Source organism: Thermobia domestica, chromosome 15 (assembly GCF_964235325.1).
Source record: "Thermobia domestica chromosome 15, izTheDome1.hap1.1, whole genome shotgun sequence".
In the NCBI taxonomy this organism is placed as follows: domain Eukaryota; kingdom Metazoa; phylum Arthropoda; class Insecta; order Zygentoma; family Lepismatidae; genus Thermobia; species Thermobia domestica.
The window spans coordinates 21,652,655-21,678,263 of NC_137468.1; the positions used below are offsets into that span (position 1 = coordinate 21,652,655).

At 34.3% G+C, this 25,609-nt stretch overlaps 1 protein-coding gene across 1 annotated transcript in view; it reads right to left on the bottom strand.

Annotated features, from left to right (window-relative positions):
• Window positions 1-24,915, bottom strand: part of LOC145672103 (ly6/PLAUR domain-containing protein 6B-like) — a 57,928-nt gene extending 33,013 nt beyond the window's left edge. The window contains exon 1 of the mRNA XM_081741371.1: window positions 24,305-24,915. The gene's annotated coding sequence lies outside the window, so the exon portion shown is untranslated. The remainder of the gene's footprint in view (window positions 1-24,304) is intronic.
• Between the last annotated feature and the right edge of the window lie 694 nt (window positions 24,916-25,609).

Consider the following 25,609-nt stretch of genomic DNA (forward strand, 5'->3'; position numbering starts at 1 on the left):
CTTAATTGAAAGTAACGTGGATTGTGTTGTGGCCTTGAAATGTATTATTGTTGTTATCGTTACCATGGAAATAATGATAGTTGCTCAGTCAACCATTCTGTAGGCTCACCTCTGAAAATTATCCTATGATTATGATGATACATAAAATTTCTGTCTCTTTTTGCCATTATCATATCATCATTTCTAACTGACTCTGCTGTAGCTTTTAAATGCATTGATGATATCGTTACCATGGAAATAAAGGTATTTTTGTTATTGTTACCGTCAGGCACTTGTAACAAAGCAGTCAGCGTACTCGCTTTTCGTGTTGGAGACCCGGGTTCGAATTCCGGCGGGAGCGTCGCTAATGAATTGGACGCTAAACTCAAAATGAAATCAAATCATTTGTCATCACCATGACAAGAGATTTATTCAGGTATCAACGATTCTGTGAATTATATATAACACAATATACAATTCGCTCCGTGAATAGTTGTTTACAAACATTATTTTGTGTAATTTAACAATCATGATGAAACGCCACCATAAATCTTAATAAAACATACAAACATTGTAAGCAACCCACCTTCAAGACAAATACATTGAAAACAAAATTTGCCTTATATGAGTATGTCTCTCTAATGTATGAATATGCCTAGAGTACACTGAGAAAAAAAATTGTAGGTGGCGTACTTAAAAAGATAGGTTACATGCGTAATTCCTGTAGTTTTTGGACTTAACTTACAACAGACGTATAACTGAAAACGCATGTTTTGTAATACTTTCTGTATAAGTGTTCCATCTATACGTACTTTTCGTATGGAACAATGTAGGCGGTCAGGATCTCACATAGAAATGGACGTGCATAACATATAGCTGACGAAGGTAACACAAGTATATGCATGTGATACACGGAAAACTGTTAGATGTCAGACCTCCTGCAACGGCATGATGTAACACCTAAGGGCAGTGCCTATGTAGCATACGGATAACGTATGCTCCGTACTGATTTCTATAATAAGCAAGAGGATATCGTATATGTGTACAATATACCGCTGTCCGCAGAACGGATTTTTCTCTGTGTAGGTCTGACCAACCAACCTTTTAAAAATTCATAGTTACTTGTCATTTCAAAAATCACTTTTAGTCTGCTTATGTTTAGAAGTGGAAGAACATATTGAAAGATGGAAATATGCTTTCTCTTACGATTCGCAACGTCGTCGAACCTGAAGAAGAATGATCGGTCCACAAATAGCCCCTTAAAGTTATGTACTTTGGTCATACACGCCACAATGTGATACACTGGAACCTGTTTTCTCACGAAGACAAATATTGCAAACTCAAGATGATAACAGTCGTTGCTGATTGGGATCTCTAGTACGTCATTGATACAAATCGAATTCAAATGGAATTCGATAGACGATCGTAAATTCCAAACAAACACGTTTACCCAGTGGAGAAAAGGGACACGCTGAAACCACAACGCAAAAATGACTTTCTATTATTATTATTATTATTATTATTATTATTATTATTATTATTATTATTATTATTATTAGTATTAGTAGTAGTAGTAGTAGTAGTAGTACGATTAGTATTATTAATATGAGCAGTATGATTAGTAATAATAATATTAATGAGAAGAAGAAGACAACAAATGTATTGTTGGGCCCATTAAGTAACCAAGGTGTTCGGCCCGTCTTAAGTGTCCTCTAGCACTGCTATAAAGGTTTTAGAATCCACAATCAACCATGCCCCAGTCGGGATTTGAATTCGGGACCCTTGAGTCGCTGGCTTGACGCCTCAACCCACAGCAACACGAGGTATGAAAGAAGAAGAAATAGTTTAGGACTGGGTTTCTCAACCTGGGAGTCGCGAAGATAAGCGAAAGAAAGAAATATAATTAGAATCTAATACCGGAAAATATTTGTAAATAATTACTATTTTGAATTTTGCTCTGATAGACAATTTTTACCTATTTGTATACATACTGTCAAGAAAAAAATGATCTACTAAACATTTTCAACAGGTGCACAGTTGGTTAAAAATTAACTTAAATGAAAGAGGTACGATATGAAACTAATGAGAACTGCATATTGAAATAGCAAAAGAATGCAAATGCACTTTATCTTTTTTATCATATGACAAAAAATTAAGGGAATTATCAAGTTTAAAAATTTTTAAACGGCCTCCATTTTGAAACAGTATGACGGATCGGATTCCATATTTGCAATATGAATGAACGGACCAAATTTGGTTTTAATCTATTCGCTTTGAGGGAGGTTACTGTATCCACTATATACAAGAAATAGATTCTATTATTGTAGAAATAATATTGAGATCTCCGCAATAGGTATATTAAAAATCAGACGCAAGCTCATTACAAGCCACAAATTATAAGGGGTCGCTGGCAAAAGGATGTGATAATATGGGATTCGTGATCTGAATTAAATTGAGAACCGCTGGTATAGGGTTATCATTATTATTATTATTATTATTATTATTATTATTATTATTATTATTATTATTATTATTATTATTATTCCTTTGTCGTCTTCTTCGTCTTATTGCCGACCTAATGTTCGTGTTGGTTGAGGCGTGAAGCCAGCGACTCAAGGGTCCTGACTTCGAATCTCGGCTGGGGTATGGTTCTTTGTGGTTATACCGGTGCTAGAGGACACTCAAGAAAGGTCGAAGTTTTTTTTTTACTTAACGAGCCCCCCAATATAGCCTATTTCTTGTCTTCTTCTCATTATTATTTTTACTCATCATACTGTTCATATTAATAATGCTAATCATACTACTACCACAACTCCTCCTCTTGATCCTCCAACTACTAGTACTACTACTACTACTACTACTACTACTACTACTACTACTAATAATAATAATAATAATAATAATAATAATAATAATAATAATAATAGAAAACCGTTTTTGCGTTGTGGTTGAAGCGTGTCCCTTTTCTCCACCGGGTAAACGTCTTCGTTTGGAATTTAGGATCGTCTATCGTATTCCATTTGACATCGATTCACATCAATGACGTACTAGAAATCCCAATCACCACTGACTGTTATCATCTTGAGTTTGCAATTTTTGGATTCGTGAGAAAACAGGTTCCAGTGTATCACATTCTGGCGTGTATGACCAGAGTACATAACTTTTAGGGGCTATGGTGGACCGATCATTCTTCTTCCGGTTCGACGATGTTGCGAATCGTAAGAGTAAGCATATTTCCATATTTCAATATGTTCTTCAACTTGTGCAAGTTTTCTTTTCTTGATAGCTTTCCTTGTAAGTATGATTTTTTAAGAGCGTTGTCCTTTAATTACCGATGTAATGGCATAAAATAGAGTATGCTCTTTGCGTATCTGCGCTGCCGTGAAAACAGCTCATCCAGTTATTCTCTTTGGCAAATAAAGAAACAAAACATTCTGCAAGGTTTTCATATTTTCTGAACCATTTTTCAACAGTTTGTTCTCTCTCTAATTCATTCGCAAAAAGAAAGCAAAGTAATACATTCATTTTATGACCTAGCTTTCAGGATTAATTTCGGAAACATACGAGCCTGAGGTAATGAATACGTAGTGAAATTGCATGTTACTAATATAAATAAATAAATAAATAAATAAATAAATAAATAAAAGGAACAAGGAAGAAGAAATACAAAATATAAAAGTTGGAGCCCAATCGTAAAGATGAATCACAGTGTAACAATTAATGCAATAACATTTATGGAATAGAATGGAAGAATTCAGACAAAATTCTTGAACACTATTTTACGTACAAATATGTTTATCTACCATCATTATCACACGACGTATCGAACCAAAGACCTCTCACAACACAGGCAAATATGTGGTCTATTTCTCTTCAGCATTTCCCCTCACAACTAAGAAATCATAAATAACAAGAACTGAGTATGGGATGTTTTACTGACAATATATTTCGAGACAAAATTCAAAATCAACACACGTAATTCCTTACTGGAGAGATAGATACATGTTTTGAATAATAAATCACATTTTCTTCTTTCATAATTTAATTGGGTTTAGGTTTCTAACTTACTAAACGTTGAAAGCCATGGGAGCATAAAGAAATGAAATCTTATGTTTGTGAATATATGCTCCGAAGAAGCGAGGTTTTGAGAAAGCTTTTGATGTTCTCTCACCTGAGTTTATTTTATTAGTTAGTCTCTGTGGGTTAATCATATGCATTTCTCAAGAAAACGCTGTTTCTCTCCCAAGTTCTAATAACTCTCCACGTACTTCTAAAGCGAAAAACGGAGAAGTTTTCGAACTTTATTACAGCAGGAATATCTTTTAAAAAATTTTCATAAACAGATTACAGAAACTTGTATATTTAATATTCATCCACCTGCCCATACTTATATGAATTTTTGGAATTTCAAATTCGTGACAGGAGGATAAAAAGCTTGTACAAAGGATTTCATGATTACACAAAGGACGGTTGCTTATTCAACGTATTGGTAGAAAATGAAAACTGAACACCACGAAGGACGGATATAAAAATATCATATTCAGGCTTAATAGAGGCTAACGCACAGAATGATCAACAGCACCATGCCTTAAACAAAGGGTAAAACTAACTACAGACGAAACAACGAATAAGTCGTAGTAAAGTTTATCATCATCACAGGTATTCTGCCGTTATTGGTAAGTTACTTGCTGCAACTGCCAGCTTTCATGCTCCACAGTTTTCCGCTAACCTTTTCGTCTTCACCTACGAATTTTTTGCTTTGATATCGTCCATTAATTGTAGTCTGCTTCACTCTCTCCCTCTATTTCCTGCCAACATACCATTTAGCACCTCCTTCATGATACAGTTCCTTCTTAGCCAATGTCCCAACCAGTTTCTCTTCCTCTTCTTAATAATATTTAAAACTGTTCTTTCCCCCCCACCATTTCTAAGACAATTTCATTCGTTTCCTGCTCGACCCATCTAATTCTCTCTATTCTTCTTCGCACCCACATTTTGAAAGCTTCCAGTTGTTTTAATTTTCTGTTATGTCCAAGATTCTCGCCTAGACAGTACAATACTCCGCACGAAACATTTTAAGAGTCTTTTTTCTCAGTTTCTTATTCAAGGTCTCACAAAATAGTATTTTCTGTCTCCTACAAGCTTCTTTCGCCATTCCTATCCTACCTTTTACTTCACGTTCACATTTCACACCATCACTAATAATACTACCCAGGTATCGAAAACTAGTCATCTGTTCTATTTTCTACTTTTCTAGTTCTATATTTGACACCGACCCCTTCGTTCGAATCACCATGGCTTTTGTCCTTCTATCATTTATTTTCATTCCATATTCTTCACAGTCCCTCTTCAAGTTTTCTAACATCTTAATTTTCTCTTCAGATTCTGTAACAAGCGGCATATTATCTGGAAAGCGTATACATCTATTCATTCTATCTGCTACCGAAATGCTGTCTTCGTTTTGTAGGCTCTTTTTTACTATCTCTTCTAGATAAATATTAATTTAAATAATGTAGGCGAGAGACAGCATACCTGTCGAATTCCTCTTCCAATTGCAGTCTCTATCCATTTCCTCCCATATTCAAACACTTACTTGTTGGTTCACATGTAAGTTTCTTATGAGTCTTCGATTTTTCCATTCCAGCTCAACCTTTTATAGACTTCCAACAGTTTACAATTCACGCGGCCAAAAAACATGTTCTAGATTAATAAATACCACACATGTCTCTTTTCCTTTCTCTATAAGCCTTTCACCGATCACCCTTAATAATGAAATGCAACTCTTGTGCCCTTATCTCTCCTGAACTCGAACTGTCTCTTCTCAACGTTTTAGTTTGTTCTTCCGTACAAAATTCTGTTCAGAATTGGAAACAAAATTTTTGCTGCATGAGATATGAGACTAATAGTTCTATAATATTCATCTCTGTTTGGGTTCAATTTCTTAGCCATTGGTATGATAATCGTCTTCAGAAAGTTCTTTGGCCACTCTCCTGTTTCATATACCTCATTGCACAGTCGGAAGACTCCTATCTTGGCCTTGTCTCCCATATTCTTAATGGATTCGATTGGAATATTATCTATCGCAGTTACCTTTCTATTCTTAATATCGGATACAGCTTTTTCAAACTGACCCCGATGAATACTAAACCCTTTATCATTCTCGACTACTTCATTTTCTACTTCAAGATCTAGGCCAAATGGTCTATTCCTACTCTCATGTGAGCAAGATATTCTACCAGTTATGAAATCTAAAAATATATATATATGTGGGATTATCCATATCCAAAAAGCATAAGTAGCATTTGATTTCGTTTAACTCACTTACTGACTAAAGATATGACTACGATTATTATTATTATTATTATTATTATTATTATTATTATTATTATTATTATTATTATTATTATTATTATTATTATTATTATTATTATACTGTTATTGCTAAACTATAAAGTTCAAGACATATCGATCCAGATTTACATAAATTAAATAATTTATTTACGAATATGATCATATGATCTCGTCCATTATACATTTGCAAGATTGAATAGTAAAAGTTACAAATAGATATATTTGTAAAAATATTCAGTAATTGATTGGAGTTAAACATGTGATTCCACTGAGGATTATAACGAGAGGACTTGCTTTAAAGTGTAATCCGAAAAGAATATTCTAGTATTAATCCGACTAGAAATCGGTAACTTACATGATCATATTTAAATGATGACTTTTACATTTAAAACAGTAGAACGAGAAACAAATGTAATATTCTATTTGTTAAGAATACCTTATAAATAGTTATGTTCCAGGGGTGATCTGCGGGAATTTGACACGTCGCCTTAAGCTAAGAAATTTTCCCGTTTGGTGCCATATCTTTCATTATGCTCAATATGAACTATAAGAGTTTTTACAGTACTCCCTTCTCCTGCATATTGACAATCCCGGAGAAATCACCACTGCTTATAGTTTTCAGTTCCAAATCAGAGAATAATTATGGAATAGTGTACATATTTAATATCTTGTTTTCAGCTATAGATTTTGGATTTGGAATTTGCATAATATCCCTGTCTAATTGATTTTAAAAGCAAAAGAGATGCCGAAGAGTTATAACAGAAATGTCGTCTCCGTGTGAAAATAGAAACAAACTTTAAAGCAAAAAGTGACTTTCTACAGAGTATAATACATAAATAAATAAATTAAATTCGATTTTACGTTCCAATAGTTTATATAAAACAGATTGAATTCGTGAAATGATTGGAGATGGAGTGGTCGTAAATGTTTTCATAATTAGGAATCTGGATATGTAAACCAACCTTACGTTCGGATTTACTTTCTTGAAATTGATACCTAAGGATAACATATGTGTTATTGTAGTAAACACCAAGTACCATGATGCTCAAATCTATTCTTCTAATTACAAGCGAAAACCAGAAATTATTCTCTCATTCTGTTATAATAAGACAAAATCTGGTGTGAACAATATGGGCAAGATCACAGGCACCTATAGTGTGTGAAACAACAGACTTGTGGGTGGCGTGTGGTTTTATGGTTCAACATGTTAAATGTAACTCCCAATGTGCATATTTTGTTTAGTGCTCTCAATAGAAACTACAACAAAAACGTGTCTTATCAGAGAGAGATTGTATCACAGACAGACTCACTATTATCTGTATGTTTTCTTTGTAAATGTACACAAAGTTTGTTAGTATCTAGGCTAAATAATACATTTTAAGTGCTATTTGTGTTAATAAGTGTTATCTATGTTAAGTGCTATGTATCTATATTAATAAATGGTTTAAATAAAATATTAAAATATCTTACTAAACTCAAACTCAAAATAGATATTGAATAAATGAGAAAATATAAATAAAAAAATAAACTTTTCTTCAAAGTACGGCTCTTAGTAGACTTATAACATTGAAATTGACTATAAGTAATATATGGTCCATGTAATGGAAAGCAAAATGAAGTTTATGTTGTGCTATCTATGATTAAACACCTACAAGAAGTCAACATCTCTATCATTTGCGGGGAAATCATTAAACTATCATTGCTTGGCAAAGAGACATGAGGCTCTGTGTATTGCAAATCAAATGAGCTTAAAAGAAAGAGGTAACGTTTGACGAAAGCCGGCCTACCGTACTCCTCGTGGATCCGCCATTGGTCTGTAGTTCGATGTCAGGAACGTACCACTATTACATATACACAAATAATTCTGTTATAGAACTGTCAGTCGTAGAAGGAAATAATGCATTGAATACAGATACGTCTCCTTTCTCTGTGTTATGAAACATAATAATAATAATACTGAAATCTGTATTCAACTCTTCCAGTAAGATAGATAAATTTCTCATTATTATTATGTTTAATAGTGAAATTTAAGAAGGAAAACCCAGGAAACATTTGAGTGTACAGTTGATACATCAATCTCTACTATTTGGACTATGAGTGAGGAATGCAATATAACCAACTTGCTACGGGAAAGGCTTTTATTATATGTTTATTAGAGTGTCACACAAAGAGGAATCGTAAAAACTAAATAAACAAAAAAAGTAAATTTAAGAAAATTCATCTAACCGTTCATTTTGAAACTTCCGAGAATATTATTATTATTATTATTATTATTATTATTATTATTATTATTATTATTATTATTATTATTATTATTCTTTTTTTTGCGGTTATTGTGTTATGCAAGTATTTGTATTTTTCTTGCAGCGTTACACAAAATGCCTTTCTTACAAATATTTACATATATGTCTCACTAGTCACACATATTAGACAATATGCGTTATCAATTCGAATGTTCGTTACTCGAGTTTTCGAACACAAATAATTGTTGATTAATTGCTACAGCAACATACAATTATTCTTATGTCCCTTTGTGGCTAAGTGAACAATGTGCTTTCTGTGACAAGCTACAGGTTCAACACAAGTTTTAAATACAAATTTGTTATAGCTTACTGTATTCTGTATAATCTTCTGGAGGAATGAGAATAATAGCAAAAGGATTTAGAAGACACAGAGTTAAATTTCTATTTATGAACAGCATTTCAAGTCTTGGCTTAACATTGTGATTGAATCGAAAATGTTCTTGAATTTAGAAATAATGAACTCCAGCGTAGAAACCCAGAAGTAATTATATTTACAGTCAATGTGTTGCGTACTACCCAGATGAATAGGCGTCGCAGATCTTCATATATTGTAGTGATATGAAATTATTTGGTCTAGCAAATGGGTAAATGCTGATTTTCGGAGCACCTGATGTGTTTCATTACTATCTCTTTCTTTTTTAAATTACTTTAGTCGTTTTTTTTTTTTTACTTGAATATTACTGTTTCAGTATTTCACTATGTCTACTGGGGTTATATTTTCTTTTTCTTTTCTTGCTTTAGTGACTACTTGATTCGTTGTCTCTCCTCCTCCATGTCTTTTTCTTCTTCCTGAGATGGATGTGTTAGATGCAAAATTATAGTTTCACACATACTGACAGAAAAAATCGAAAATAAAACGCATATATTCCTCTCCCCTTCCATTTTTAAAAAAAAATATTATTGGTTTTGTTTTGAATTTTTGTTATATGTACTATTATTCATGTTTTTCATGTGTTTATTTCTATTTTTTGTTAGTGGTCTAGTTTTATATCATTTTCTCGTTTCTGCTAAGTAGTCTCCATACAATCTCGAAGAGTATACTGGTACTTTTTATATTACGAGGGCTATTTTTTTTATCTCCGTTACGTCGCAAAGGCAGAACCATGTGAAATGACGGAACGGGGATAAGAGAAATTGCTTATTAGATATAGCTCATCTCCCACACAGACAAATAGACTCTATCGTTCAATTATTATGTAATAGCAAACGTGGAAACATATCAAGTGCAATGGGAGAGTACGTTAAATGTAAAACTACATAATATAATTGTATTTCATCCAGTTTCCGCTGAGTTTCCTCCAGTTTCAAAATCAGACAGTTCAGAAACCATAATCTGATCCTTATAGCCAGTAATAATCCTTACTTACTCAACGAAGAATTGTGGCTTTATTATGTCATTTCATCTGGAGAAACCAAATTCCGCCATATAGTTCACTGTTTGCGTTTTTTACTTTTTTTTTTTGTACATATATTTTCACTCCCGCTCCTTGTCAATGATAGAATTTCAGAGTCTCTCCATCGGTGTGAGAAACGAACTAAATTCAATAAACTACTTTGCTTATGCATGTTTAGGCCTATATTTTGTATCAAGGAAATGACTAATATTATGCTTATATGAGTATATTCAATGTTCCACTGGGAACGGAATTCAATCTTTAAAAGTCCTGCTCTTCCACCGTTCAGAATGGCAGCAGATGATAAATACCTGCAGCGTTGGAGATGCGGAGCTGAAGATTTGTTTTTATAACAACCATGTTGACAAGCTAGAAGATAACACAAAGGTGAATTTTGTTTTTGCAACGCTGGACCTTTATCATCTTCAAGCCAAGTCAGAATGTAACTTACGAGCTAATACATAATTCTTGTAAACACTTTAAAGTTGCAGCACTAAGTAGAATTTAAATGCCAGAGTTACACTGGAAAAATTTCAACAGAATATTTTAAACTTTGCAATTGGTGTTTCTTATTGTATAACTCGCCGTAACATTCAACCAACACTCTTCAAAATAAGACGGCTATCTAGACCTGTCCACTGTTAAGTCACAACCATCAACTAGAAATTGCAGACTTGGATACAAAATATGACATTTTAAGGCCCTTCAATACTAGTATTCCTGGATTTTCATGGGAACATCCTTGTTACTACTTATCATAAGAGACAATATAACATTTAAACAGAATGAGAGAAATTAACAGAAAAGATGTCTCAGAGGTCAACAAACGAATTCAAAATAAGAGATTTCTTTCTCAAAATTTTACTCAAAATTTGAGTAATTTTAGTAATATTAACGATGAACTCCAGAAACCTACTCACGTCCCAACTACAATTAAAAATTAAGAAAACTTGTTTCCATTAAAATAATATACGTGAAAGAAGAAAACGAGAGGCATACTGAAGTCACAATATGGTACAGTAGTTACAAAAAAGATAGAAAGAAGATATAATTTTCCTGGACACATTAAGCGACTCTTATGAAGATAATTAATCTTAACGCAAAGGAAGTATTTCAAGCAAGAGCAACGCTGTTGGTGGTACTTCCTAGATTTTAAAGATATGCGCTTTTTGTTATTTCTCCCTCTCTCTCTCTCTCTCCCTCTCTCTAAATGTACAGCGCTGAAACTTAATTACTCTTGAGAATGCAAGAACAAGTCTTTAAGTATCAGAAGAACCGTTGCGTAATGCTAACGGGATAAGTTCTGCCAATCTTCAGCTCTATACGCTTCACCAAAGTCTTACATTCTTTTCCAACATCTCTGTGTCTCTTTGCTTCTTATTTCCTTTTACGACTTAAGGTTTGCGACGCGTAGCAATTTCAAGTTCGCACATCATTCAGCCATGTTTTGCTAATACTATATTTGACTGAAATCGAAGAGGGCGCATGCTTAATTAGAATGTTAATGACTCAACTAATGACATAAGCATTCGCAGAAGACTAAACTTGTTCTTTCTTAAAGAAGATTAGAAAGAAGATGATGCTTCCATGTCATTTTCCTCTCTTTTCCCAAGAAGGAAAGAAAGAAGAAAATATTTCTAACATTCTAAATATTTAAACATTCTAATCTGCCTGTCACTTTCAGAGATCTCCTAATATCATGTCACATGCAAAATAGACAGTTAAAATTCTCTGTAGTCATACTTTACCTCATTGCTTATTTCGCTTGGTTTTGACCAAACAATGGTCTCTCTTCCGGTATTTATAATTTCGTATAGACCATTCCATTGCTATGCTGGATGCAGGATCCAGAATGCAGAATGCAGAATCCGGAATGATTTTTAGTTGCAAACTTAATAATTTTATATGGACTATTATCCTTGTTTACCATAATTATTTTTTCTTTTTACTTTGCCAAAAGTCAATATAAAAATTTACAAAATCTTAGGAGTCTTAGTTCCATTTTCTGAAAAATATTGTTGTTATTTAATGATGTAAAAATAAGTATTTTTGAACTTTAATTTATCTTGAGGTTTGATTTCGTCTTTTTCGGGATTTTATCCGAATTGTTAATTACTAGTGGCAAGCACTGTTATTTGACTACAGGTGATTCTTAACTATTTTGCTTCTGCTTCCATCGATTTCTTAATTACAGATACTGTCCTTGTGATTTTTAAAAACAATGTGATGCACGTATCCATAGGAAACAAAAAAGGTCTGAATCATTTCGGGACTCTTTATTTATTTATTTATTTTATTTTATTTTACTTTATTTTTTAGAGCACAACATGCTTCCACGCGACCTACTTTTGTTCACCAGTCACAGTCGCGGCATGAATTTGGCAGTGACTCGTTTCATTGCCAAATCTTCTTTCAAAATTCGCTGCGCCGCATTCCAAATCACTCCCAACAGCTCCACAATTTCTTCAATTGTCCGTCGTCGATCTTCGTTGAGGATTTCACAAATTTTTTCAACATTTTCGTGTGTTCGGGCCGTGGAAGGACGAACAGAACGAGGTTTGTCATCAATTGACATTTTACCATTTTTGAAACGGGAAAAAAAAAAAAAAACACTCAAACACTTGAGATTTCCTCATAGCATCGTACTTCTACTCCGTTTTTAACATTTCAAGAGCTTCTGTTCCACTTTCTCTGAGCAAAAAGCAGAATTCCATCCCCGCACACTGTTCAAGAAAATCAACCACTGCAACTATGACGATCACACAAAACAGTTGCCACTATAAACTCTCCCGAAACTAGCCCTGACCTTCTTTATCGACGTCACTCGGATTACTGACTCAGGAGCTTTCGCTCTATGCACTCCTAACGGCAAAACGCGGTACTACAAAAGCTGTACCCACCAAAAAATTAGTTCGGTTTCTTTTAGGTACCCTCTCGTGAATGAAATTAAGGAAACAAAATCGGGCGTAATTCTTTTATGTAAATTTACAAAACAAGACGACAAGAAACACTAGAAACCCTCCACTGGAAATTGAAAAGAATGCTTCCACGAAGACATTAAGAACTCAAACAATTTAACCACATAATAGTGTTCATTAAATCGATTAACATAGGACAAGATTAGCTGCCAGGCTTTTATTTGTACCATTCAGGTGTACGATATAAGAAGTCAATGGATTACATCGTGTATCCTAAGTATTTCTTACGTGTTAGATCTTTTGTTAATATTATTTAAACGATTAATAAAATATAAATAATAAAATTACGGGTCACCGCACTAAACTTTGTTGCTCCAATTTCTTAAACTAAATCATATTACGATGCAGTTATCAATAAACATTTTCTTGCGAAATAGGAAGTAAATTATAAGGCGTTTACGCAAAATTTCACCGGAAGTAAACTCATATTCAAAAGTAAAGAACTGCTTATAGATGTTCTCAAGGAAAAACGACTTAAGCTATATATTAGGATTATTGATAAAATATTTGTTTATAAAATAGCAATAAAGTAGCAAAGTCGTATTTGATACCCTCTCCCAAAAAAAAGGAGAAAGAAAAAAGAGAGAAAAGAAAGTCACAACCCAGACTGAACTACTTCTTCTGAATATTTTCCTGGAAATAATTTATACAACACTATATAGCAATAGCAGCAAAATACATACATATGAATATATATATATATATATATATATATATATATATATATATATATATATATATATATATACACAGGGTGTTTCAGATAAAACGTCCAGTGCTTATAAATCCGAAACGGCTGAGAATAAAAAGATGAAACAAAAACTGAAATAGGAAAATGTCATAGGGCGCATCACATGGTGTTGTCGTGGAGACCCCCAGGGCCCTCCTTCAAGGGGGCCAACTTCAAATTTTCAAATGGGAACATGTATTGAATCATACCTCATTCAATAGTATTTGAAAAACGAAACAACTTTTGTAGGAAACAATTTTCGATTTGGGCCACCGTTTTCAAAATGGCCCCAAAAAGTGGGTCCTGTATCAGATAAAACGTCCAGTGCTTATAGGCCTAAATCAGAAACGGCTGAGAATAGAGAGATGAAACAAAAACTGAGATAGAAACGATGATAAAGCATATCAAGTGGTGTTGTTGTGGTGACCCTCAGGAAACTCCGTGAAGGGGACCCAGGTGCCAACTTCAAACTGATACAGGTCTTTTTGCGGCCATTTTGAAAACGGTGCCCCAAATCGAAAATTGTTTCCTACAAAAGTTGTTTCGTATTTCAAGGACTATTGAATGAGGTATGATTCAATACACGTTCCCATTTGAAAATTTGAAGTTGGCCCCTGGGCCCCCTTGAAGGAGGGCCCTGTGGGTCACCACGACAACACCATGTGATGCACCCTATAACATTTTTCTATCTCAGTTTTTGTTTTATCTTTTTATTCTCAGTCATTTCGGATTTATTAGCACTGGACGTTTTATCTGATATAGGACTCACTTTTTGCGGCCATTTAAAAACGGTGGCCCAAATCGAAAATTGTTTCCTACAAAAGTTGTTTCGTATTTCAAGTACTATTGAATGAGGTATGATTCAATACATGTTCCTATTTGAAAATTTGAAGTTGGCCCCTGGGCCCCCCTGAAGGAGGGCCCTGGGGGTCACCACAACAATACCATGTGAAGCGCCCTAAGACATTTTCCTATCTCAGTTTTTGTTTCATCTTTTTATTCTCAGCCGTTTCGGATTTATAAGCACTGGACATTTTATCTGAAACACCCTGTATATATATATAATGCTAACAAAATCGCTTTAGTTATTTTTGAAGACCATGTCAAAGGGAAAAGAAACCTCAAATTACCCCTTATTGATTATATTATTATTATTATTATTATTATTATTATTATTATTATTATTATTATTATTATTATTATTATTATTATTATTATTATTATTATTATCATTATTATTAAAATGACTTATGCCACAATATAGAGTTGTAGTGACATTTTAACATAAAAAATTCAAAACAAAATCGTTATTCGAGCTCTTTTCGAGAAAATTGTATCTTTTTTCTACTCTGAACTAAACCACCCTTATTTTTGGGTAGTAATAAAATTCGAACACCACCCCTAGAGAGTTTTACGGAAAACTTAACTTTAAAACTTGTGTACGCATTAAACGGTATAGCCTCTAAGTGAGTGTACACACACACACACATCGGAACAAACAAGTAGATGGACATATAACAAACAAAAATAACTTTTATGGTATAGGGGCCATTAAATTTGTAAATCCGTTCAAATTTCGAATTCGATGTTTTTATCACCAGGTTTTCTTCTCCCGTATTGTTGCTTGAACGTAATAATGATCGTAAGGAAATAAATTATTTCCATGTTCACGCATTAAGAGTCTAAATGTGAATGTAGCGTCTCTGAGGTCTCTCACAATGCTTTCTCAAATGTACAGGATAAGTTAAAATAATGGACCCGATCTCAGAAATGTATTCTGAGAAATCTAAGAAACATATGTTATCCTAAGACATGCGCTTCGAAAGATTAACTTTCAAAGTTAATTTCCATTTTCTATCTGGTTGCTTGCATTCTTGCAGATATTCACCGCAACATGCTGCAAAAGCTATGGCAGGAGTTTGACTACCAACTTGATGTGTGCCGTGCTACGGGAGGTGTTCACATAGAACACTTGTGATATGTTTGAAGACATTTCTTAACACATGTCTCACAGTAACATGTGTTTATTAGGTTTCACAGAATAAATATCTGAAATGGGGTCCATCACTTTGACTTACCCTGTATTTGTTCATAATTATCAGTATTCAGCGAGGTAAAGTATACTTTCTTGATTGTCTTAATACACTATTCTTCTGCAGTGTATAGATACTCGTATAATCCAGGAAGTATAAAAATATTATTTATTATTTTTGATATAATCACCAGGTAAATAGTGGGAAGCAAAAAATGAACGTTGTGGTTTTTAAAGAAACCTGTTTTCGATGTTTCAGATTAGCTCATGCAAGATTCCGTTACGGTCCATGGGGTAGAAAAGCAAACCACATCTTTATATACACTCTGTAAAGAAAAAATAGCGACACCTCAATTCTCAAGGTAACTTACACAGAAAACCATAGTTGCAGCCGGCTAGAAGAGGAATAGAAGGAAATTATGAGTGTGATAATTCATTTCCACTATCTGTGACACCTATGGTGTTTTGGCGCTTACTAATTATTTATGTATCAGTAATATTCTCTCCAGATGGCACCTGAGAGCGTCTCGCAAATTATTGGGGTGAGAATTCTGCATTGCATTTGTGATGTTTAAGCCCAGGTAATTAGCATTTTGTGATTGTTCTATGCTTTGTAATTGTTTGAACAGTGTCAAGTGGCAATATTGTTGTTGTGCAGTGTTGTTTTTGTATGAAATTGATGCTACATGTGAACTGTAAACAAGTATGATTGGTAAGAAATGTAACTTGTCGTCACGTGAACAAGACATACTTCTTACTTTGCACAGCTAAGTTACATCTCTAAGAGAGATGGCTGGAATACTCAGAATTTACCATTTGACGGCAGAAAGAGTAATTCACAAGCAAAAATAGTATAAGAAATCATCCCTTCGTCAACAGTGAAATAGAAAAAAGAAAGCATCACCCAGAGCTGATCGCCAAATAAAATCAATGGCACTGCAGAATTAAGGAATGACTTCCTCAAAAATCGTTTTGATCTTGGAACTGCAGTCAGTCGTACGACTGTATTGTCTTAACTGTATGAGGAGGATATTACGAAGAAAAAACCGCCTGGAAAGTCGAAACTAGCAAAAACACTGAAGACTTCAACACTTACGTTTGTGAGGCCATATGCTACTTGGACTTATGACAACTAGAAGCATGTTGTTTTCTCCGTTGAAAAAAGTTTAGAATAGTTGGAAACGATAGTTGTGTGAAGTTGTGGATACAAATGAGCGAGAAATTTGATACGGATTTTGTTTAAGAGATGCAAATATTCAGTTACTGAGTGATGGTATGGGCTTGCTTCACTGTCAAAGACGTCAGAACAATGGATATATGTGAAGAGTAATTTGATGTACAAAAATGTCTTCAAATTCTGGTACGTAAAATTCTTCTAACAGCTAAAGATAATTTTCCTGAAGAAGATATGGACTACTTCATTTTCCAGGGCGTAAATGTTTCATGTCAATGAACAAAAATCGTTAATACGTGGTGCAAGAATATGACTATTCAAAGACTCATGTGGGATCCAAACTCACCTGACATGAATCCAATTGTAAAATTTGGGTCGATATGAGCAGAAGACTCAATAGACAACTATCTCGGATAGAATGGAACTCACGGAACAGATAATCCGGGAGTGATTCCATGAAATCAAGGTTGCATTTTGCAATAGCCTTGTCACCAAAAGGCCTATACGATTCTCCTGCAAGTCCTATAGCCCATGGTCCACATACGAAATCTAATTTGATGTATTGTACCTCTCAATGTTTGTACACAATATGTCTTACTCTTAAGAAATTACGGTTTTTGCTTTGTGCTATTATTGTTGATTTTTCATACTTATATGTATAATTCTTTCCACAGCCGTTTTTGCTGAAAACACACATAGCTACTAATATATGCATATAAATTCATTATATGCATATAAAAAACCTGAAACTGTGGAGCAAGTATTAAGAATGAACGGCTCATTAATAATATGCGTTGAAATATTATCAGCAATTCATGTAAAAATTCATATTGGTTAATGTATGTTGTGAAAACTATATCCGAGCGAGTGTCGCTATTTTTTCTTTACAGAGTGTATATAAAAATTCTTTGTTTGAGTACTTGCTTCTTTCAGTAACAAAGCTTTGTTTTCGTGGATTTCAAACAGACTGATAAAGACCATAAGGGTCTTTGGTAACGAAGTATTATATCTCATATTTCATACAAAAATATAACAAATGTACAGTATATGACTTCATTGCCAAGTTTCGTTCTTTATAGCTATTGCAATAACTATAATTGCATCAATAATACACTGTTTATTACATGATTACAAAAGCACCCAGACATCTTATAGTTCTATTATGGATCTTTATATTTTACACTTCACCATGACATGAAGATGAATTTAATTAATATAAGATATAAATCTTCCCACTATGAACAAATAATACATGTCCACATCTGCAAATAAGATTGTTTTACTCTGTATATTAGAAGTATTTAGACATCCAAATTGCTAAGTACATAAATTATGAAATGTTGGCAGTATCAGTGCCGGCTGATTATATAAGTAGACCTATTTGCTCTTATAATAATGAAAACCGACCCTATCATAGTCATATCTTCTGTTTTGGCAATGTCCGTTGGGCAGGGAGAGGCCAGTGTTAAAAGACAGCTGGGAGTAATACGGCGTGAAATATGAAATGAAGGGGAAACTTGGAACAAGCTAACCGTCATCATTTAAACCTTGATTTAGTGGGCCATGTCACATTTCTTCCTTCTCTTTGTTCTCTTCCTCATCCAATCGTCTTTTATTTGTGTTCTTCTCCTCCGATCCCAATTGAGATTTCAAGCTTCTGTTCAACAGCACCAATGTTAGATTTTGCTTTCATTGGTAAATCAATGTAGACCCCTAAAGAGCTTAAGAATTTTTTCCTTTGTTGTTTTCCTTTTCTTTTTTTCCTTTTTTTTCAATGGCTATATTTTTTTTCAATTGGCTGTATCCATGGTTGGATACAACATACAATTTTTTCTATTATCTTTTTTTCTTAGTACGATAACGAGATAAATAAAGGTTACACATCATCGCACTACACTTTCCTGCTCTGCTTTATTAAGATAAATCATGCTACGATATACCTAATACTGAAACATTTTATTTGTGAATTACGAACAAAATTAGAAGGGATTTCGGGAAAACTTCGTAAGAAGAAAACTTCCTCAAAAGTGAACTATCTCTTGCGAATTTATTCATGAGAAATGGCATATGTCATACATTAGTGTTATTGATATAATGTTAGTTTATGAAATATAACAAAATCGCATGAATCGTGTTTGTAGAAATAGTCAAAACAAAAATTCAATCCAAACAATAAACTACACCTTCTGGATACTTTCATAAGAAGTGATAGGGTTATTAATAAAATATGTTTAATGAAATATAAACAATAACGCCTGAATCACTTTTGAGAAAATCGTTCCAAAAGAACAAACCTGCAAGAGTAAACTACCCCTTCTGGCTTTTTAAAAAATTGAAATGAGTTATAGCACAGTATAGGGTTGTTAACAAAATATCGATGTAGGCCTATGAGAGTAAACAAAATTGTTGCAGCTTTTTTTTCTTTCTTGAGAAGACCTTCATTTTTACTCTTTAGTAAACCAACCTATTTTTAGAGTAACGCAAAAATTCCAAACAAAAAGCCTGGAGAATTACGTATATGAAAACCTTAAATTTAAAACTGAATGTGGTTAGGCAAACAGATATTCAAAAATCACTTTTTCCACAAAGAGGGGCCATGAAAGGTACAAAACCGTTGAAATCTAGAATTCGATTTTTTTTTTTTAAATCACCGTAATTTCTCCTCCCACACCGTCGCTAGACGTTAAAGGAAAATCTGACCTCTACTAAAGGAAATTAAATAAAGTTTCTAGCGTCCAATATTTATGCCCTATTGGCTACAGAAGACAGTTGATTAATGAAAGTGATTGGTTTAGAGTAATTTGTGGAATGAGAATAATGGAGGAAACGGAAGAACCCCAAAGAAATCTACGGATACGATGTTATTCTCCACACACTCACATGGTCGGTTATCGAACCAGAGTCTTTTCGCACCACGAGCGCTTCCGATGAAAGATTTAGCGCTTCTGAATGTAGAAAATATTGTGCTTAACACACTTCTAGGTGCAAATAAATAAGAAAAAGAAGGAGGAAAAGAAAGCAACAAAACATAGTCGACATTTTAATCTGCTTAAAAATCTAATGGATACCACCTCCCAGACATACATGTCAATATACAACTTTTGTGTCGTATTATTATGTCAAACGATCCTCGGGAAATTTTATTTCAAGATTTCGTTTTCTGATTTTATTGATCTAAGCTACTAACAATTTATACTCTAGTCGTAGTAAGAAAGAATAAATGCAAATAATTACTTATGTCTATATCATTTTTCAAAGCAATTTTCCTTTTTCTGCAGGAAAGAAATAATTTTACAAGCGTCATGTTTTAAAAAAGAAGGGAAAGAAAGATTGCTCTCTTAAAAGAAAGAATTTGTATGACTTTCAATCCCAAAAAGGTAAATATGTAATATTTTTTGCCTTACATCAGAATTCAATGAATGCCTTCGAAGTAAGCCCAAAGTCGAGTAAAGAAGGGAGCCACAGTCAGCTTCGCTGCCACTGATTCAACGTTAATAACAACAATGATAGTTTGTACAGGGTGTTTTGATGGAACGTTGCATTGCCAGTTATTCTCTTCCACCAACATTATTTTCCATACGAAAAAAATGTAGCTGATTCTACAGCAACTAAATATCAATTTGAGTTAGTAATTGTCCTGCAGAGAGGAAGATCATAATTAATTATGCTTTAATAGTGTTTTATTTGTCTGTTTCTGAGTGTAAAAGTTTCTCAGTCTACATACAATCAATGAAAATTTGTGGTCATATTTTCCCACTTTTTACTATTTCTGGTTGGTTTGGTGTTTAGCGCCTCTTTCAGTACCAAGGTTATAGCACACGTGGTGCTAGAGCCTAAAGTGGAATCCAAACTACGATAGTTCTCAGCAGGAATTGAACCCGGGTCTTCCGCACCGAAGGCGAGGAAGATGATAATACAGCCACGAGGAGGCTCTGGTAGTGGATTTATTTTTTTCTTCCTTTTTCTTGCAAAGTCTTGAGATTTCCCCCTTGGTCTCTGTATAATGTCTACCAGTCTTCCTTTCACCTAGACTGGTCTTTGTAAATGGAAGCAGGATTAGAGAGGTTGCTAAGGGAACGGCCGTAGGGAGCTGCCGTTAACAATACTCTGGAACTATTCTAGCCGCACCTTTCTTTGCAGTCAGGGCCGGCGAGAGGGGAGGGCAGGAGGGGCCAGAGCCCTGGGGCCCGGGGTCCCAAAGAGGGCCCGGCGGCCGAGGATAAAGAATTACTAAATGTTGTATATTCTTGCTCAGTTCGCTTCCAATCAGTACGCTCTTTGTGTAACAATTTTTGTGTACTGTGGTCTTGCAAAGAAATGACAGGTGACCAGATCCAAGAACAAGCAGCTGCACTAGTCCAGCGATACCCAAAAGATTTAGAAGATGATCTTTCTGATGAACTGCATAGCCTGAAATTGATATATTCAGCCAATTTTGGTGAGAAAACGCTTTCACCATGGGATATCCTAAATAACATCGAAACTTTGAATCTAGAAACTTTATTTCCAAATCTGACAGTGGCCCTTCGTATATTCCCCACAATCCCTGCTACCGTTGCTAGTGCAGAGCGCTCTTTCTCTCTGTTAAATAGAGTAAAAAATGTTTTTCGCTCTACAGTATGTCAAGACAGATTATCAAGCTTAGACTTGTTGGCAGTGGAGACAGAACTTGTCAAGTGTACCAAACTGGAAGCTATTATTGATAAATTCGCCCTGAAAAAGACCAGAAAGGGAATTTTGTTGTAACTATACGTAGAAAAGGATACATTGTAACTGTAACAGTTGTCTAGTATTAACACATATAATAAATTTCTCCTACAGACAATTACTATTAATATCACATTATTAATCACACTATAGTTAATTTGAGCAATATTTCATTGAAATAACTAAATTAGGCCTAATGCCTCACGTCTTTAATTAAGAAAGACTAACTGCATAGCTTACTTCTATCTAATTATTTCTAGTAACAATTTGTGCAAAGATATTCATAGTACAGGGTAGGTTAGATGGTTGAGAACATTTACTTTCTCAACTTTAACTATTTAATACGTGCTTTTTCTATTTCCTCCACAAATTAGTTTGTTTTTGAGCATTTGATTGAGCATTGGGGGAGAACTTTTGCTATTACAAATAGATAAGTTACTTTTTTCTCTATTTTGATACCGTTGTATTAAATATATTATTTTTTTATTCATTTTAGTTTTGAAGCCTTCAAAAATCTTAGAACCAACAACTATAGGGTCTAAACAAAATCATAAATAGTAAATAAATGAGGTTTTTGTTGTTGTTGTTTTGTTTTGCTTTCAGCGAACAGTGAAAATAGGCTAGGTTCAGAGTTCTTATTATTCACTTATTTGGAGATATAGCAATAATGTTTAGCATGTAAATTAAACGCATTAATGGTCTAATAAAGAGTTCAAACTAAGCCTTAATGTTCATTTTAGTTTACCTCCGTCCAAAGTGGTAAGTACGCAAAAGGTTATAAGGGAACGTGTAAGGGGCCCGGGATTGCTCAGCCCCGGGGCCCGCGACCGTTCTCGCCGGCCCTGTTTGCAGTAAAGGAAATGGCTCACGAACATACTCGTAAAAAAGGGAGCAGTTGTTATATTTATAGAGCATGGATAGATGGAAGAGAAGGGGAGTTACTCAATGGTGATATCGATCGGTTCTGAGTCATCAAAGAGAGCAGGGCAACACTTCTTTACTTAAAATCGTTGAGTTATCCCTCCCTAGAAGAAACCAAAGCGGTCTTTGTAAAATGTCTTAATCAAACGTTAATTTATCCTTCACTGTCTATTTGACATACACATAAAGTAAAGGCCATAAATTAACGCAATAGAAAATGTAAATAGTGAAAATTATTTCTGAAATAGAGATTATGTTAACCGTCAAACTTCTTCAAATATGAAAATGTAGTTTGCCCTCTCCCTATACTCCAAATTTTTTGAAAGTTTATAATAAACTCTTGATACACCTATCATAGGGGGTTCTGGCTGCTCCCCTATTGTTTAGTATCTTCTAGATTCGCCATTGGAAGGGGTGCCCACTTTGCCAAATTTTGAGTACAAATACATTTTCACCTAATCTAATTGCGTAAACAGATCTAATAAAAAATAACTAGATTTAATCATTTTTCCATTCAATTTTGAGCTCGAGGGAAGATTGATAGAAGGGTCTAAAATTTATGCACGTTTCTGGCAGTTTATAAAACGCCTTGTTTGTATGCAACCAACAACACCTATTTGTTACAATGTTTTACATAACAGGATAGGATAAAGAAGTTGCACTTCACTACTTATTTAATTCACTCATTTTTTTAATATGAAATATTTTGCATAAATCTTATCTACCCGGGTGAAAAAATGACATTTCGTATAGTTTTAAAATAAATACCACTCAGTTCTTCATATCAGGCTCACAGCTAACAGTAAGGGATAGCCGAGTGAAATCAGTCACCTTGAGATGACCTTCGTCCTCCATTGAATCTCCAGTTGTTCTTTGAAATGAATGTATGCTTTAAAAACGGATAATCAGTTGAGAATGCTAGGTGAACTAAAATCAGCACCTACAAATTATCTCGTTTCCTTGCCTCGTCACGGACCTGCTTCATATCTGGAACACGAAATCCAAACAGGTGTTTTCAATGTTATTCAAAAATGGGACAATATGACGATAAAACATACGTGCAACTCATTCAGGGCAGAATGAATTGGATATTTGGATCGATATTTCTAAGAAGAGGATCAATTGATATTTTTACCCTTGCACGTATGTAACGCACAAACTAATTTCAGTTACTTCATTCTGGAAAGAACTTTCTGTTTCTTCCTTTCGTTCAACCCTATGAAGAGATCTGATAACATAATGGAGCGGATCGCTTGAAAAGTGGCGTTACTAGGCAGAAATTGATATTCTTTTTAAGGAACGCCAAATGAGTTGACCAGATGTGTTTGGACAGCTCATTATTGCAGTAAGTGATTAAATATAATCGTTCATGATTGACTGAATAGTTAAGAAATCATCAAAACTTCTTTATTACAATATGTAAGATTATGCGTTTTACGCTTCTCATGTGTCAATTCTCTAATTTAGCTTTTCTTTAGTTGCCAGAGCACTTCCCGCTTTGTCTAGTGGTAACTGCCTAAATCTTTCTCCCACGTGGTCTCGGGTTCGACTGTTGGTGGAAGAACACGAAAACGTAATTTTACAATCATTTACTTTCATTCACCATCCGTCCTATTTAGTCTAAATGGTATAACTAAACGGCGTTGAACCACAAAGAAAGTGATCATAAATAAAGATTACTGCTTAATTTAGCAATAATAATGCGTATTCCCTTATTATTAATTAAATTACTTACCTACAGAAGAGGAAAGTTTCCTTATCAGAATATGGATTTCACTCACATCAAATGAAAAGAAAAAACACTCATATTACGACTGTTTTCACTGTCAACACTTGAAAACATAGATAATTTAAAACTTTCTTCTTAAGATTGACAGCTAAATTAAATATTAATATATGTTTGTCATATGAGATAACATATCTCACATCAAAGCACACAAAACACGAATTTGCAGAGACTACATAGTAAATGAAGACAGCTGTCACGTGTGTTTGGCTTCACGATATCAAACCGCGGTGGCGTTTTTAAAATGTCGCTCTCTGGGTAATGAGTTCACTGCATATGCATCCCTTCACTCACACAGATTTCGCACGGTAAAATAATAATGATCAGAATTGCACATCACTTCACTTCAATACTGAAAAACACTTCATTGCTTTCACACATTTTGACTTTTCTTTTCTCTCCTGGATTTTAGAACAAACTTAAATAGATGGAGAATGTTTCAAATGTTCTTAATAACGTCGACACATGAACTCGACACAATATACGACCCAAGTGTTCTCGTTCCGGCAGCGGTGATGCCAGCGCCACTTCAACCTTTTGCGGCCGAAGCCCGCTCCCAACTGATCGTCTACTGGTCTCTGAATCATCTTTAAAAAGGAACGGGAAGCTCTTCGGTAAATGCGAGTGGAGCCACCGGTCGGAGGGACTAATCAAGGCGCATTGACTTTTCACGGAGAGAGGAAGGGTGGAGAAAAGAAAATGAGAAGAACACGATACATCGTTATGTATAGCATTTGTGTTGGGAATCCGTTCCTATACAGAACTGACAAAATATTCGCACTTTTTTTTTATTTTCGTCGTACGAAAATGCTAATCGTATTCTAATGACTTCAATTTATCATTTTCTTCAATAAGTTCCCTGTCACTTATAATAAATTGTATCCCATTTCTTTCATATGGTTACATCATTGAAGTTATCTCAATTTTTGCCGTACGTTCTGGTACTGCATATACTTTAATGGAAGTTAACTTCATGTTTTTAACCGAAAATTCCAAATTCGAATCCTGTAGATGACTCATGACAACAACTCCATAGTCTAAAATCCATGAAAATTGGACATTGTTAAAACCAAAGCCTCTTATTCGATTTTATCATCTGTTAATCTAATCCAATCAGGGTCCTTACTATCAACCTCTCTAAGCTATTTTCTCAATTATTTCTATTGGCAATCCAAACACCTCTCCCTCAAGACTTCAACTAAAACTATGCTAGCATATGTTTTGCATGGGAAAGAGTATTTCCAACTATAAGAG